Source organism: Trachypithecus francoisi, unplaced genomic scaffold (genome assembly GCF_009764315.1).
Source record: "Trachypithecus francoisi isolate TF-2019V2 unplaced genomic scaffold, Tfra_2.0 Lachesis_group21, whole genome shotgun sequence".
Taxonomy (NCBI): domain Eukaryota; kingdom Metazoa; phylum Chordata; class Mammalia; order Primates; family Cercopithecidae; genus Trachypithecus; species Trachypithecus francoisi.
The window spans coordinates 46133244-46148096 of NW_022681467.1; the positions used below are offsets into that span (position 1 = coordinate 46133244).

Here is a 14853-nt window from a genome sequence, read left to right on the forward strand (position 1 = left end):
TTCATGAGTCAGTCTATGTATGCTTGCATGTGTCTGTGTGTATTTCTGTGTTTGTATGTTTGCATGTGTGCTTCTCTGTGTGTCTGTGTATCTGTCTATGTGTATAGAAGGAGGGACAGTGATGGGAGAGGGAGAGTATTCAGGAATCAAGGAGAAGATCCATTTAGTAGACCTTAGAATGGCAAAGATGAAACCCTCTTAGAAATCATCTGGTTCAGGCCGGGCATGGTGGCTCACGCCTGTAATCCCAGCACTTTGGGAGGCCGAGGAGGGTGGATCACAAGGTCAGGAGATTGAGACCGTCCTGGCTAACATGGTGAAACCCTGTCTCTACTAAAAATACAAAAATTAGCTGGGGGTAGTGGGGCGCACCTGTATTCCTAGCTACTTGGGAGGCTGAGGCAAGAAAATCGCTTGAACCCAGGAGGCGGAGATTGCAGTGAGCTAAGATTGCACCACTGCACTCCAGCCTGGGCCACAGAGCAAGACTCCGTCTGAAAAAACGAAAAAAAAACCATCTGGTTCATACTAAGATGTCATTGTTAATTTTGGAAGGTGTGCTAATAGCATGGTGGTTTCATAAAAAAAAAAAAAAGAACAACTTAGTATCAACTACTGGTGAAGCAACAAAAGGCTTACAATGTAATTGACAAAATGTGGATAATTGCTGAAAGTGGATACTGGGGAGTTAGTTATATGACTCTATTTTTGTAGATGATGTTTGAAATTTTCCATAGTACATGTTTTGAAATTATATAGACTAAATGTTGCAAATTTGTATCTTGTGGGTAAAATGCTGCTCATAAAAATCCTGTACCTCCTTTAGATGGGTCCTTGGCTCTCACGGTGTCACAGTCCCCACCTTCCCTATTATAGCCTGACACTGTTTATCATCACTCTTGGGTCACTGTTTTGTTTAAGTAGAATTAAAAGGAAACTGAATGAGTTCTCTTGGGGCAAGACTGTTATTTGCCATCCATATGTCCAACCTCTACTTCTTTCTTACTTATAGAGACTCCTACACTATTGGCAATGCATTTTGAAATAACATTTCCCAGTTTCTCTTGAAGCTAAGAATTGCCCAGTGTTTCTCAGTCAGAGGCAATTCTGTCCCCCAGAGGATGTTTGGCAAAGTCTTGGAAGACAGTTTTGATTGCCACAACAAGGGCAGGGAGGGAGGCAGGAAGTGCTCTACTGACATCTGGTGGGTGGGTAGAGGCCAGGATGCTGCTAGACAGCCCTCCAATCCCCAGGTCTCCCTCCCACAACAAAGAATTATTCAGTCCAAAATGTCAGCAATGCCTGACTGAATGGCCAATGAATGATAAGTGGAAGTTGATGGTGGGGTTTCCAAGAAAGCCCTTTGGTGTCCTGCCATTCTTCCTGGAATATAAACATGATGACTGGAGTTTGAACGGCCATTCTGTGACCTTGAGGAGGGAAGTTCTATGCTAAAGATGGAAGGAAATGGGATCCCTAACAACATCACAGAATTGCTGTATCTGTTCTTTGGAATGCAGATTTTCAGACATGTTTTTATGTGAAAGAAATATATCTCTAATATGTTTAAGTCACTGAAATCAAGTCTCTGTTACTGTCAGCCAAGTGCAGTTTCTAAATGATTTGTCTCTGTGCCCAGGGCTCTATGCTAATGGAGAAAGGAAAGATAGACTAAGAGGGCCACATGTTTAAAGAAAAAAAAAATAAAATAAAAGGCCTGGGGCGAACTGGCTCTTGCCTGGAATCACAGCACTTTGGGAGGCCGAGGCGGGTGGATCACCTGAGATTGGGAGTTTGAGACCAGCCTGACCTACATGGAGAAACCCCGTCTCTACTAAAAAATACAACATTAGCCGGGCATGGTGGCGCATGCCTGTAATCCCAGCTACGCAGGAGGCTGAGGCAGGAGAATTGCTTGAACCGGGACCCCGGAGGCAGAGGTTGCAGTGAGCCGAGATTTCGCCATTGCACTCCAGCCTGGGCGACAAGAGCAAAACTCCGTCTCAAAAAAGAAAAGAAAAAAAACGAGAAAATACGTTTCTTCATAACAATGAAAGAGTTCATTCCCTTCATTTATGTCACTTCTTGATCCCTGCAGGCATTTGAGTTTGCAACTCCTGGACTGGTCCTTAACCAAAAAGATGAGGAAACTGAGGCCCTCAGCAGGTTAATGATGAGTTAGGAGCAAATCCACAACCTAGTCCCTCTCCCCATATTTCTAAGGTACCAAGGCCTGTGCACTGGTGAAGAATATGGTTTCTACAGCCAGACAGACTTTGGTTCAAACACTGGTACTGACAGGGGAAAAGTTCCCTTATGCTCCTGGAAGGGCATACGATGGGGGTGTGGCTCACTTCCTCAATGCATCACGGCTCAAAACCCCTAGGGGGAGCAGGCAGACAGGCAGGTTGTGGGGCCTGGCAGTGTCTAGGCGTGAATGTTTACAGCTCCTGAGGCCCCAGCGGGCGTGTGTTACAGGGCGCTCTTTTCGTTTAACTGTCCATAGACATCTTGTGTTAGCTCAATTAGACCCCCGGCCTTATCTCAAGGACAGAGGGCTTTCTGTATCCTGGGGTTTCTTGCCTTGGTGTACGTGAAGAATTGGATCACACGTGGGCTTGGAGAATGAGCACAAGGTTTTATTGAGTGGAGGTAGCTCTCAGCAGTTGGGAGAGCCAGAAGGGGATGGAGTGGGAAGATGGTTTCCCCTGTACCTGGGCCGCCAAGTGGCCCAGGCTCTCCTCCAACCACCCCAGCCAAATTCCACGTGGTTCCACTGGTCGATGGCCTGCCGGCATCTGCAGGTGCCTGATGGTGTGCTCTTATGCCAGTTCCTTCTTCTTCAGGTCTAGTTGCTTGTGTCTTTGTGTATTTTGTTTTTTGCTTTTTTTTTTTTTTTTTTGAGATCGAGTCTCGCTCTGTCACCCAGGTTGGAGTGCAGTGGTGTGATCTCGGCTCACTGCAACCTCTGCCTCCTGGGTTCAAGCGATTCTAGTGTCTCAGCCTCCTGAGTAGCTGGGACTACAAGCACCTGCCACCACACCCATCTAACTTTTTTTTTTTTTTTTTTTTTTTAGTAAAGACAGGGTTTTACCATGTTGGCCAGGTTGGTCTCGAACTCCTGACCTCAAGTGATCTGCCTGCCTCAGCCTCCCAAAGTACTGGGATTACAGGCGTGAGCCACTGCTCCGGCCGTCGCTTGTGTCTTCTTCTGCCAATGTGTTCTTCTTGGCATCCAGCCACTTGTGTCTCTGCCTGCTAGGGTCTCGGGGTTTCTATAGGCATAGGATGGGGGCATGGCAAGCCAGCGTGGTCTTAGGAAATGCAACATGTGTGCAGATAAACAGAAATGCCTGTCCTCACCTAGGTCCAGGGCACAGGCCCAGGGTGAAGCCCTACCCAGGTACCACGCCCTTCCCTTCCCAGCACTTCCCTGCCCCCACTCCCATATCAGTACCACCAATTGCTAGCTCTGTGGCTTTACAAAGCTCGCTTAGCTTCTCTGTCTCTCAGTTTCTGATGTGTAAAACAAGGATGACAATAAAGGCACCTATTGCCTGGGGCCATTAGGTGGATTCACACGGTCTGGGCCCTGGCAGGAGGAGAGTTTTATGAATGGACTGTCTATAAAATGTAGGTGGGGACCGTCCATTTCTCCATCAGCCAGGAAGGATGTTGGTGTTGAGGTTGACATACCTATCAAGGACAGTAACGACCATGGCTTCCGGTGCATTGACAAAACCTCCGATGCATGGCCTTCTTGTCAAGCATCTGTGATTTCATATTGTTGGACTATCCATGGTATCCCTGGCGGTTGCAGCTTTCTATAAGATTGCTATGGCTGAACCAAGAAAGAAGGCATATGCAGATGTCTACAGAAATTATGATTCCATAAAAGCTTTTGAGATGAGGAAGTCTGATATCTTTCAAAGTGCAAAGTGATCTTAGACTATGAAGAATTTCTTTGAGTTGAAATACCTAGAAGTTTGCCACTGACTCGTGTTCCTGAACTATGAAACATGAATATGTGAGCTAAGAAATAGTTTCTCTTGGTCAGGTGCCATGGCTCACACCTGTTATCCCAACACTTTGGGAAGCTGAGGTGGGCAGATCGCTTGAGGTCAGGAGTTCGAGACCAGTCTGGCCAACATAGCGAAACTCTGTCTCTACTAAAAACATAAAATTAGCCGGGCATGGTGGACACCTGTAATCCCAGATTCTTGGGAGGACGAGGCAGAATAATTGCTTGAACCTGGGAGGTGGAGGTTGCAGTGAGCTGAGATCGCAGCACTGCACTCCAGCCTGGGCAACAGAGCCAGACTGTCTCAAAAGAAAAAAAAAGGAAAGAAGAAAGAAAGAAAGAAAGAAAGGAAGGAAGGAAGGAAGGAAGGAAGGAAGAAGGAAGGAAGGAAGAGAAAGAAAGAGGGAGAGAGAGAGAGAGAGAGAAAGCAAGAAAGAGAGAGAGGGAGGGAGGGAGGGAGGGAAGGGGGGAGGGAGGGAGGGAGGGAAGAAAAGAAAAGAGAAAAAAGAAAAGAAAAGAAAAGAAAGAGTTTCTTGGCCGGGTGCAGTGGCTCATTCCTGTAATCCTAGCACTTTGGGAGGCCAAGGCGGGCGGATCACGAGGTCAGGAATTCGAGACCAGCCTGGTCAACATGGTAAAACCCCGTCTCTACTAAATATACAAAAAATAATTAGCCAGGTGTGGTGGTGCTCACCTGTAATCCCAGCTACTCAGGAGGCTGAGGCAGGAGAATCACTTGAACCCAGGAGGCGGAGGTTGCAGTGAGCCAAGATCACGCCATTCCTCTTCAGCCTGGGCAATAGAGTGAGACTCTGTCTCAAAAAAAAAAAAAAAAAAAGGAAAAAGAAAAAATAAATAGTTTCTCTTGATAAATAATTAACAACAAAAACAACAAAATGTAGGTGGGGTTTACAGAACCCAGGGATGCTGCATCACTCCAGGGATAGTAACAAAGGAAGTTTATCACAACTAGATACTAACAGAGGGGTCCTTAGCACCCCCATATAGTAACAGTGGCCTGGAGGAGCAAAGGAAGAAGTGGTCTCCAGGTCCAGAGAGAGGGAGCTCTACAAAGAGGCCACCCAACAGAAGCTGTGACCTCCTTCAGTCAAGGGACACAGTAGACCATGGTGACCCCACAGGAGAGCTGGGGGAATAAACAACTCCTCTGGAATTGAGATGTTCATTGAGCCAAGTGCATTTGTTAGCTCCCCAACCACTCTAAGCTCACGAGGGAGCAAGAGAAAGCATGCCTTCCTAGTAGCTACCAAACAAATCCTGAGATGAACTCTGATTGGACCAATTTGTACTACATACCCATCTCTAAGCCAATCATCATAGTTTTTTTGTTTATTTGTTTGTTTGAGACGGAGTCTTGCTCTATCACCCAGGCTGGAGTGCAGTAGCACAATCTTGGCTCACTGCAACCTCCACCTCCCAGGTTCAAGCAATTCTCCTGCCGCAGCCTCCCGAGTAGCTGGGATTACAGGCTCCCACCACCATACCTGGCTAATTTTTTTATTTTTAGTAGAGACAGGGTTTTGCCATGTTGTCCAGGCTGGTCTTGAACCCCTGACCTCAGGTGATCCACCCACCTCGGCCTCCCAAAGCACTGGAGATTTACAGGCATGAGCCACCGTGCCCAGCCAACCATCATAGTTATTGTACCTCCGCTGCTCTGGTTGGCTGGTGCTAAGTCACATGCTCTTTGTTGGGTTACAGGCTCAAGGGAACTTCTTAATGGAGAGAACTTCCAGAAGGGATGGTTCCCAAATGGAAACTCAGGTTACTTGGCATGGAAGAGAGTGCCATAGATGCAGGGTGGCCCCAAATCAGCAAACATCCATTATATTCACGTTATAAAATGAAAGAACACTCAGAAAACAGCATAAAGTAGCATGATACCATTGGTAGGCACTGTGGGATTTCCCATCAGCCATCCGCAAAACTTATTTTTGGCAAATGAAAGTGTTGGACTAGGGTAACTCTTCCCTGCCAACATTCAACATGTGTGACTATCCCCAGAAAGTAACTACATAGGAACAAGAACAAGAGATGCTCCCAGCTGGAGCCCCAACAGACATTTCCAAAGCTACCAACAGACCGTCCTCTGTGTTTCAGTAGGGGTAACTTTCTGCAAAATACAACAAAGATGTTCATGTGAAATAAAGGGAGTGATTTATGTACCAAAGGGTGGGGTGTGAGGCTTGTGAATGCCATGGGAAGATGAGATCCTTTCACTCAGGGAATAGGAGCCATGTGGTTTGGCCCCAGATGGTAAACAGGAGTGCTGTTTAGTGGAAGAACAGCATGTTCCATTCTGTTCTTTTGGGGAGATTTAAAGAAAGACTGTTAGCAATTGGATCTAATTGATAAGTGTCTTAGTTTGGAATCCCTTGTTAGCACGCCTCATATCTTAGTTTAGATTCACCAGATACAGACCCTGAGACAAAGGCTCAAGGACACATCACTTCTTTGGAAGGCAAAAGAAACATGAGTAGAGAAGAAAAGAGACCCAGGGAAAGGACGACAACCAATATTAAGCAAGTTACTGCCCTAGGCAAGTGAAGCTTAATTCCACCTGTGTAGAACACATATCTCAGAGTTATCCTACCTGAAGGATCAGCAGGGAGGCTAAAGCAACTCCATCTTGGAAGCTAATCTACCATGTCGGCTTCTGATTAAGCCCTGTTCCAAGAAGGCCTCTAAGATTTCTAGTTTATCTATTATTCCTTGAGTAAGAGCAGGTCCTGACCCTAAATCCTGTCCTTAGGTCAAACACCCTTGATGTTATCTTACTTCAGTTGTCCTACACATCCCTTCTGAACCACCCCTCTCCTATGGTATAGAAGCCCTGGGTCTGGGAGATAATGGAGTGGGGATCCACCATCTTGTCTGGCCACTGCAGGAGACACAGACATGGCATCTGTTTCTAAGTTTCTATTAAAAGTTTCTTTCTAAGGAACTGAGTATATCAGCATCATCTCTTCAGCCTCTCAGCTTCCTTGGACTTTGGAGTAAGTCTGCATAGACCTGCCCACTGCAAACAATCGGAAAGCTGGGGTGTTTATATGCCACCTCTATCCATTCCTTGGTTGAAGGCAGCTGGAAAGAAGAGAAGGAGTATTCATTCTCCAACCTCCTTTAGGCTGCTTTACTCCAACAACCAGAAGAAAAAACAAAAAAACTCATAAAAAAAAGATGCACATGCTACCAGTTAGAAGATGGGAAGATGGCCGGGTACGGTGGCTCATGCCTGTAATCCCAGCACTTTGGGAGGCTGAGGAGGGTGGATCACCTGAAGTCAGGAGTTCAAGACCAGCCTGGCCAACAGGGTGAAACAAAATACAAAAATTAGCCGGGCATGATGGTGGGTGCCTGTAATCCCAGGCACTTGGGAGGATGAGGCAGGAGAATCACTTGAACCCAGGAGGCGGAGGTTGCAGTGAGCCAAGATCATGCCACTGCACTCCAGCCTGGGCAACAGGGCAAGACTCTGTCTCAAAAAAAAAAAAAAAAAAAAAAAGAGCTAGTTACCTTTATGGGCAACTGGGGCCCAGTCCCAGAGGGGCCCTCGGGGGATAATGTGAAGTACACCTCAGGATTATCTCAGGAAGTGTTGGAGAAGCTGTGCTGTTTATCCGCAATGACCACTCTCAGTGGTTGAAGGTGGTGCCTGGGGCCATCAACTCCAACACACTTCCCTTCCCACACATGTGACCTGCCATGTGCACATCAAACACACGGGCTCTGGGCAGAGAGATGCGGGTGCTGGAAGTTGGATATACGTCACCAGCATTTATAGAACTGTCCATCTAGCTTCAGGCAGCTCTCTGGAGTAGGCTGAGGAGGATGAGTGAGGACTGATGCTGGCCAGGAAACTTAAGAGAAGGAGGGGAAAGGGAGAAAGGAACAAAACTAACATTCATAAAGTGCAGGGTAGTTGCCAACCATTAGCACAGTTCCTTTCGTTTTCTGATTTCCATTTAACAGATGAGAAAAACCGAACTCAGAGAGGGGAAGCGACTTGCTCTTGGCTATGTGACAGTTAAGTGCTGGAATTCCAGCTCATATTGAGTCTACAAAGACAGTGTTCTCTATCTCCCTCTTCCTTTTCTCCTTGTCCTCATCCTCTCTCCTTTTCTCTCCCTCTCCCTCCTCCCCACCCCCTCATTTATTTTTTTCCAAATAATATTTAGAGTTACCAAGACAGTAGTCAAGAGGAAAGCTTTCTGGTGTCCTCAAAGATATGCTTTATGAAAGATAGTTGCCATTTGCTCTTTTATTCATTCAACACATTTATTAAGCACCTATGATATGCAACATATAGAGAACAAGACAGACACAATCCTTGCCCCTTGGGCTTTATACTTTAGCACGAAAAAGAGGCATTAAACAACTAAATACACATGGCGGGGAGGGGGCAAGGGAAGCCTAGATGGGGAAGTGGGGGAGTGAGATGGGAACAGGAAGGCAGTCATGAAAAGCAATTAGTTGATTACGTTGTGATACAGGTTTCTCAACCTCCGCATTAGTGAAATTTTGACTGGATCATTCCTGTAGGCTGTTCTGGGCATTGTAGGATATTTAGCAGCATCTCTGGCCTCTACCCACTAGATGCCAGTAGCATTCTTACCCTGGTTGTGACAACCAAAAATGTTTCCAGGCATTGTCAAATGTCCCCGGGGGGGCAAAATCACTCCCAGTTGAGAACCACTGTGGTAAATAAGAAAGGCAGTTACGAAAACATGTAACAAGGAAATAGAACCTAGGCATACCCCCAAGAAAGTGCCTTCAGGACAAGATCCATGTGACAATAAGCATTAGCCAGGCAGAAAGCAGGAATGGCATCCTGAGTAGAGTAGACAGCATGTACAAAGGCCCTGTAGCCAGACCTGAAAGAAGACTGGAGAATAGAGAGTGGCCTGGCGAAATGGGCAGGGCTTAGTTCACACAGAGCCTTAGAGTCTGAGTTATAAATTTTAACCTTTATCCATGGTCACTTTTCCTTTTTTTTTTTTGTGACAGACTTTCAGTCTTGTTTCCTAGGCTAGAGTGCGATGATGCAATCTCAGCTCACCACAAGATTCAAGTCTCCCAGGTTCAAGCGATTCTCCTTCTTCAGCCTCCTGAGTAGGCATGTGCCACCATACCCAGCTAATTTTGTATTTTTAGTAGGGGGGTTTAGTAGGGGGTTTCTCCGTATTGGTCAGGCTAGTCTCGAACTCCCGACCTCGGGTAATCCACCCGCCTTGGCCTCCCAAAGTGCTGGGATTACAGGTGTGAGCCACCACGCCCAGCCATTTTTACTTTTAAAATCCATTTCAGCATGGTTAAAATAATGAAGATAAACTAAATGACAACAGACAACATCAAGTGCTGACTAAGATGCAGAGCAACTGGAACTCTCATGTACTGCTGGTGGAAATGCACAATGGTACAGCTCTTTTGGTTGTTTTTCTTTTCTTTTCTTTTTTTTTTTTTTTTTTTTGAGACAGAGTGTTGCTCTGTTGCCCAGGCTGAGGTGCCTAGGTACAAGGGATTCTCATGCCTCAGCCTCCTACAGTACAGTTTCTTTGGAAAACAGTTTGGCAGGCTTGTTTGTTTGTTCATTAGTAAAGTTAAACCTATGGTTATCATACAACTCAACAATCCTGGCCAGTCATGGTGGCTCATGCCTATAATCCCAGCACTTTGGGAGGCCAAGATGGGAGGATTGCTTGAGGTCAGGAGTTTGAGACCAGCCTGGTCAACCCAGTAAGACCCATTTCTATATATAAAAAAAAAAAAAAAGTAAAAATGCCACTTCTAGAAATATACTCAAATGAAATAAAAACTTTTTATTTAACAAAACACAAAAACCTGTACAAGAACGTTTATAGTGGCTTTATTCATAAAGGCCAAAATATGGGAAACCATCTAAATGCCCCTCTACTGAGGAAAGATTGAACAAATGGCAGTACATCTGTACAATGGAATACTACTTACCAATAACAAGATAATAACTTTTTTTTTTTTTTTTTGAGACAGAGTTTTGTTCTTGTCACCCAGGCTGGAGTGGTGCAAAGGCATGATCTTGGCTCACTGCAACCTCCACCTCCCGTTTGCAAGCAATTCTCCTGTCTCAGCCTCCCGAGTAGCTGGGATTACAGGCACCCACCACCATGCGCAGCTAATTTTTCTATCTTTAGTAGAGACAGGGTTTCACCACGTTGACCTGGGTGGTTTTGAGCTCTTGACTTCAGGCGATCCAACTGCCTTGGCCTCCAAAGTGCTGGGTTGACAGGCGTGAGCCATCACGCCCAGCTGAGAGCTCTTAATACACACAATGATGTAGATGAACCTCAAAAGCATCATGCTGAATTACAGAAGCCAGACTCAGAAGGTACATGGTATATGATTCCATTTATATGGTCTTTTGCAAAAGGGAAAATTATAGGAACAGAAAACAGATAAGTGGTTGCCAAAGGCTGGGGGTGGGCACAAGGGTAGACTACAAAGGGTCCCCAGGAAATTGGGAAGACGAGTAATAGAATGGTTCTAAACCTTGATCGTGGTGGTGGTTAGATGACTGCATTTGTCAAAAAATACAGAACCCGGCCAGGTGCGATGGCTTATACCTGTAATCCCAGCACTTTGGGAGGCCGAAGTGGACAGATTGCTTGAGCTGAGACCAGCCTAGGCAACATAATGAAGCCCCATCTCTACAAAAATAGAAAAAATTAGTTAAGCGTGGTGGCGCCTGCCTGTAGTGTCATCCCAGTTACTTGGGAGGCTGAGGTGGGAGGATCACTTGAGCCTAGGTGGTTGAGGCTGCAGTGAGCCATGACTGTGCCACTGCACTCCAGTCTGGGCAACAAAGCGAGACCCTGTCTCAAAAAAAAGAAAAAAAATCACAGAACTGTACACTAGATAGGATAAATTTTACTGAGATAAATAATGCCTTTATTTTTTAAAAGTAAAAAGTTATTATAAAGAAGACTCTACAGTAGGTCTATCAATTGCACATTTGGGGGGAAATCAAGCTGAGTTCTGGTTCAAAGGAAAAAAATAAGAAAGGTAAGAAGAAAAAGAAAATAAATTTTAAAATCTAAAAAGAAAAAGAAAATAGTCCAGGTGTGGTGACTCAGGCCTATAATCCCAGCACTATGGGAGGCCAAGGCAGGCAGATCACCTGAGGTCAGGAGTTTGAGACCAGCCTGGCCAACATGGTGAAACACTGTCTCTACTAAAAATATAAAAATTAGCTGGGCATGATGGTGGGCACCTGTAATCTCAGCTACTTGAGAGGCTAAGGCAAGAGAATTGTTTGAACCCAGGAGGCAGAGGTTGCAGTAAGCCGAGATTACGCCACTGTATTCCAGCCTGAGTGATAGAATGAAACTCTGTCTCAAAAAAAAAAAAAAAAAAAAGAAAGAAAGAAAAAAAAAAAGAAAAGAAATCAAGCTTGGTAAGAACTATGAAGCAAATCTTGACTCCTGGGGGACTCGGGTAACAGGAAGCTAGAAAGTCCAGGACTTGGCCATGCTCACCATTTGAACCACACTTACCTACGAGCAAACGAAAGAAAGATAAGGCAATGCAGACATTTGTTGCTGTTTGAGAGGAATGACTGTTTTCCAGCACATACACAAAAGATTGTTCCAAACAGGTAAATGCAAAAGCACTCTGGGGAGACACTGCTGGGTTCCACACTTACCTTTGTGAGCTCAGCTCAAGGATAGACCAACCTGCAGGAGGAAGGGAAAGCTCAACTGAGCAGAAAATAATCCTCAGACTCTTGGCCATCTTCAGAGTAGACATGTGTTTAATCTTGACTCCATTTCAGGAGCTTTGCAGATTTTCTATAAATGTATCATGAAAATTCAATCTCAAAAACAGGAGGTTGACATAACAGTGAAAATTCAGCAGATCTTCAAAGTTACATCTGGCCCATCCAAACCCCAGATCGAACTTGGATTTCATCTTTTTAAATGAAACCCTTTGGTGCCAGTGTCAATAAAGACTGTCTAAGCCTGGCATGGTAGTTCATGCCTGTAATTCCAGCACTTTGGGAGGCCAAGGCAGGTGGATCACTTGAGGCCAGTAGTTCAAGCCCAGCCTGGCTGACATGGTAAAACCCCATCTCTACTAAAAACACAAAAGTATTAGGGTGTGGTGGCAGGTACCTGTAATCCCAGCTACTTGGGATTACTGAAACATGAAAATCTCTTGAACTGGTGAGGTAGAGTTTACAGTGAGCTGAGATCGTGCCATTGCACTCCAGCCTGGACAACAGAGCAAGGCTCTGTCTCCAAAAAAAAAAAAAAAAACACAAAAAACTGTCTAGTGAGTCAATGACCCCTGCAATTTCAAAACTGCGGTTTTCATCTGATGGCTGGTGGGACTTCCACAGAACTCACAATGTTAATTCCAGAAAAAAACAATGAAAAAAATAGCAAATGACAGAGGCATAGACCAATGTCTGTATGTTTACATGAATCCAGATAAATCCTACATAAGTGGTGTTTTTAAGTACCATAAATAGTAAGGCTAGCATGTGTCCCTGGCTCTGCAAGTAGCAGCTGTGAGGCCTGAGGAAGTCCCTTCATCTCTCTGAGTACCAGCTCTCTCATTTCTGAAATGCTGATGGGAATAGGACCTGTCCCTCAGGGCAGCTGTGAAAATTAAATAAGATGATGTGTGTAAAATGCTCAGTAAGGTGATGTCTTCGTTTTCTATTGCTGCTGTAAGAAATTACCATAAATTTAGTGGCTGAAAGCAACACAAATTTATTATTGTATAGTTCTGGAGGCCAGAGGTCCAAAAATGGGTCTTGTAGAGATAAACTCAAGCTAAACTCATGCCTTGCTTCTGGGGAAGAATCTGTTTCCCTGCCATTTCCAGCTTCTAAAGGCCGCTTGCAGTCCTTGACTCATGGTTGGTCCATCCTTCATCTTTAAAGCCAGTGGCATAGCATCTTCCAGTCTCTCTCTGACCCTGCTTCCTTCCTTCCTCACATGGCCTTCTCTGATTTTGACCCTCTTGCTTCCCTTTTATAAGGACCCCTATGATTACATTGGGCCCACTGTGCTAACCCAGGGTAATCCCCCACCACCCATCTCAAGATCCATATTTTAATCACACTTCTAAAGCCCCTTTTGCCATATAAAGTAACATTCACAGGTTCAAGGGATTAGGGCACAGACATCTTTGGGGGAGACCACTATTCAGTCTACTACAGGTAGCTCTTATATCTTGCTGGTTATGAAGACGCTGTGACTATGTAGAATAATAATGATGACATAAAAGGAAAGAAAAAGAGATGCTCTCAAACTGCTGGATTGAAAACTTGTGTAAGAAAAAAATAGTGGAAGAATACACAACTAAATGCTGATTGTGATTAGAGCTAAATCTGTGTAACTAGGGGTGTTTGGTTTTTCCCAAATTTTCATGATGCTTTTTTACTTTTATAATAAAAATATTTTTAATGAAAATATGAGTCATACAGTGGATGTTCATGCCCTCCAAATCTCATGTTGAAATGTGATCCCTAGTGTTAGAGGTGGGGCCTAGTGGGAGGTGTTTGGGTTATGGGGGCAGATCCCTCACGGATGGCTTGGGGCCCTCCCCATGGTAATGGCTGAGTTCTCACTCAGTTCGTTCACTCAAGAGCTGGTTGTTTAAAAGAGTCTGGCATCTCTCTTGCTTCTTCTCTCACCATGCGACGTCTTCTCCGGCTTCACCTCCTGCTGTTAGTAAATGCTAGTGCCATGCTTCCTGTGTAGCCTGCAGAACCATGAGCCAGCCAAGTACACATTTTCTTTATAAATTACCCAGCCTCAGGTATTCCTTTTTTTTCTTTTTTTTTCAGGCAGGGTCTCACTCTGTCGCCCAGGCTGGAGTGCAGTGGTGCGATTGTGGCTTATGCAACCTCCACCTCCCAGGCTCAAACAATCCTCCCACCTCAGCCTCCTGAGTAGCTGGGACTTACAGGTGCACGCCACCACACCCAGCTACTTTTTGTATTTTTAGTACAGAAAGGGTTTCACCGTGTTGGCCAGGCTGATCTCAAACTCCTGAGCTCAAGTGACCTGCCCCCTTCAGCCTCCCAAAGTGCTGGGATTACAGGCATGAGCTACCATGCCCGGCTAATTTTTTTATTTTTTGTAGAGATGCGGTTTCACCATGCTGCCCAGGCTAGGTTTTCCTTTATAGCAATGCAAAATTAGCTAATATGATTAGTAAATATGAAAATAGAAATATCTTTATTTTATATGTATATTATATTGATGTATTTTTCCGGTTATCAATTGCTGCATGACAAACTACCTCAAAATCTAGAGGCTTAAAAACAACAATTATTTAGTACCACTCACAGTTCTGTGGGTTGACAGCTTAGCTGAGTGGCTCTCACATGGGTTCTCTCATGCAGTTGGCTGCTGGGGCAGGAAGTTCAGAACCGACCCAGCATCATTTCCCTTATTTTCTATTGGTCAAAACAGTTACAAGGTCAAGCCCAGGCCAAATTCAAGGAGGTGGATGGACAAACCCCATATCTCAAGGAGCAGTGACACATATATACGGGGAGGGAAGGAATTGATGACAGTCATCTCTAAAGTCAAGCTACCAGGCTGGCCAACATGGTGAAACCCTGTCTCTACTAAAAATACAAGAATGAGCTGGGTATGGTGACGCATGCCTGTAATCCCAGCTACTCGGGAGGCTGAGGCAGGAGAATCACTTGAACCTGGGAGGTGGGGGTTGCAGTGAGCCAAGATCGTGCCACTGCCCTCTAGCCTGGGCAACAGAGTGAGACTCCATCTCAAAAAATATATATAAAAATAATAAAG

At 45.1% G+C, this 14853-nt stretch overlaps 1 long non-coding RNA gene across 1 annotated transcript; it reads left to right on the top strand.

Annotated features, from left to right (window-relative positions):
* The first annotated feature begins 328 nt into the window (after positions 1-328).
* Positions 329-12315, top strand: LOC117068918. Its single transcript, XR_004431305.1, has 2 exons — positions 329-358; positions 12173-12315. It is a non-coding gene; the product is annotated as an uncharacterized LOC117068918 (long non-coding RNA).
* The last annotated feature ends 2538 nt before the right edge of the window (positions 12316-14853 follow it).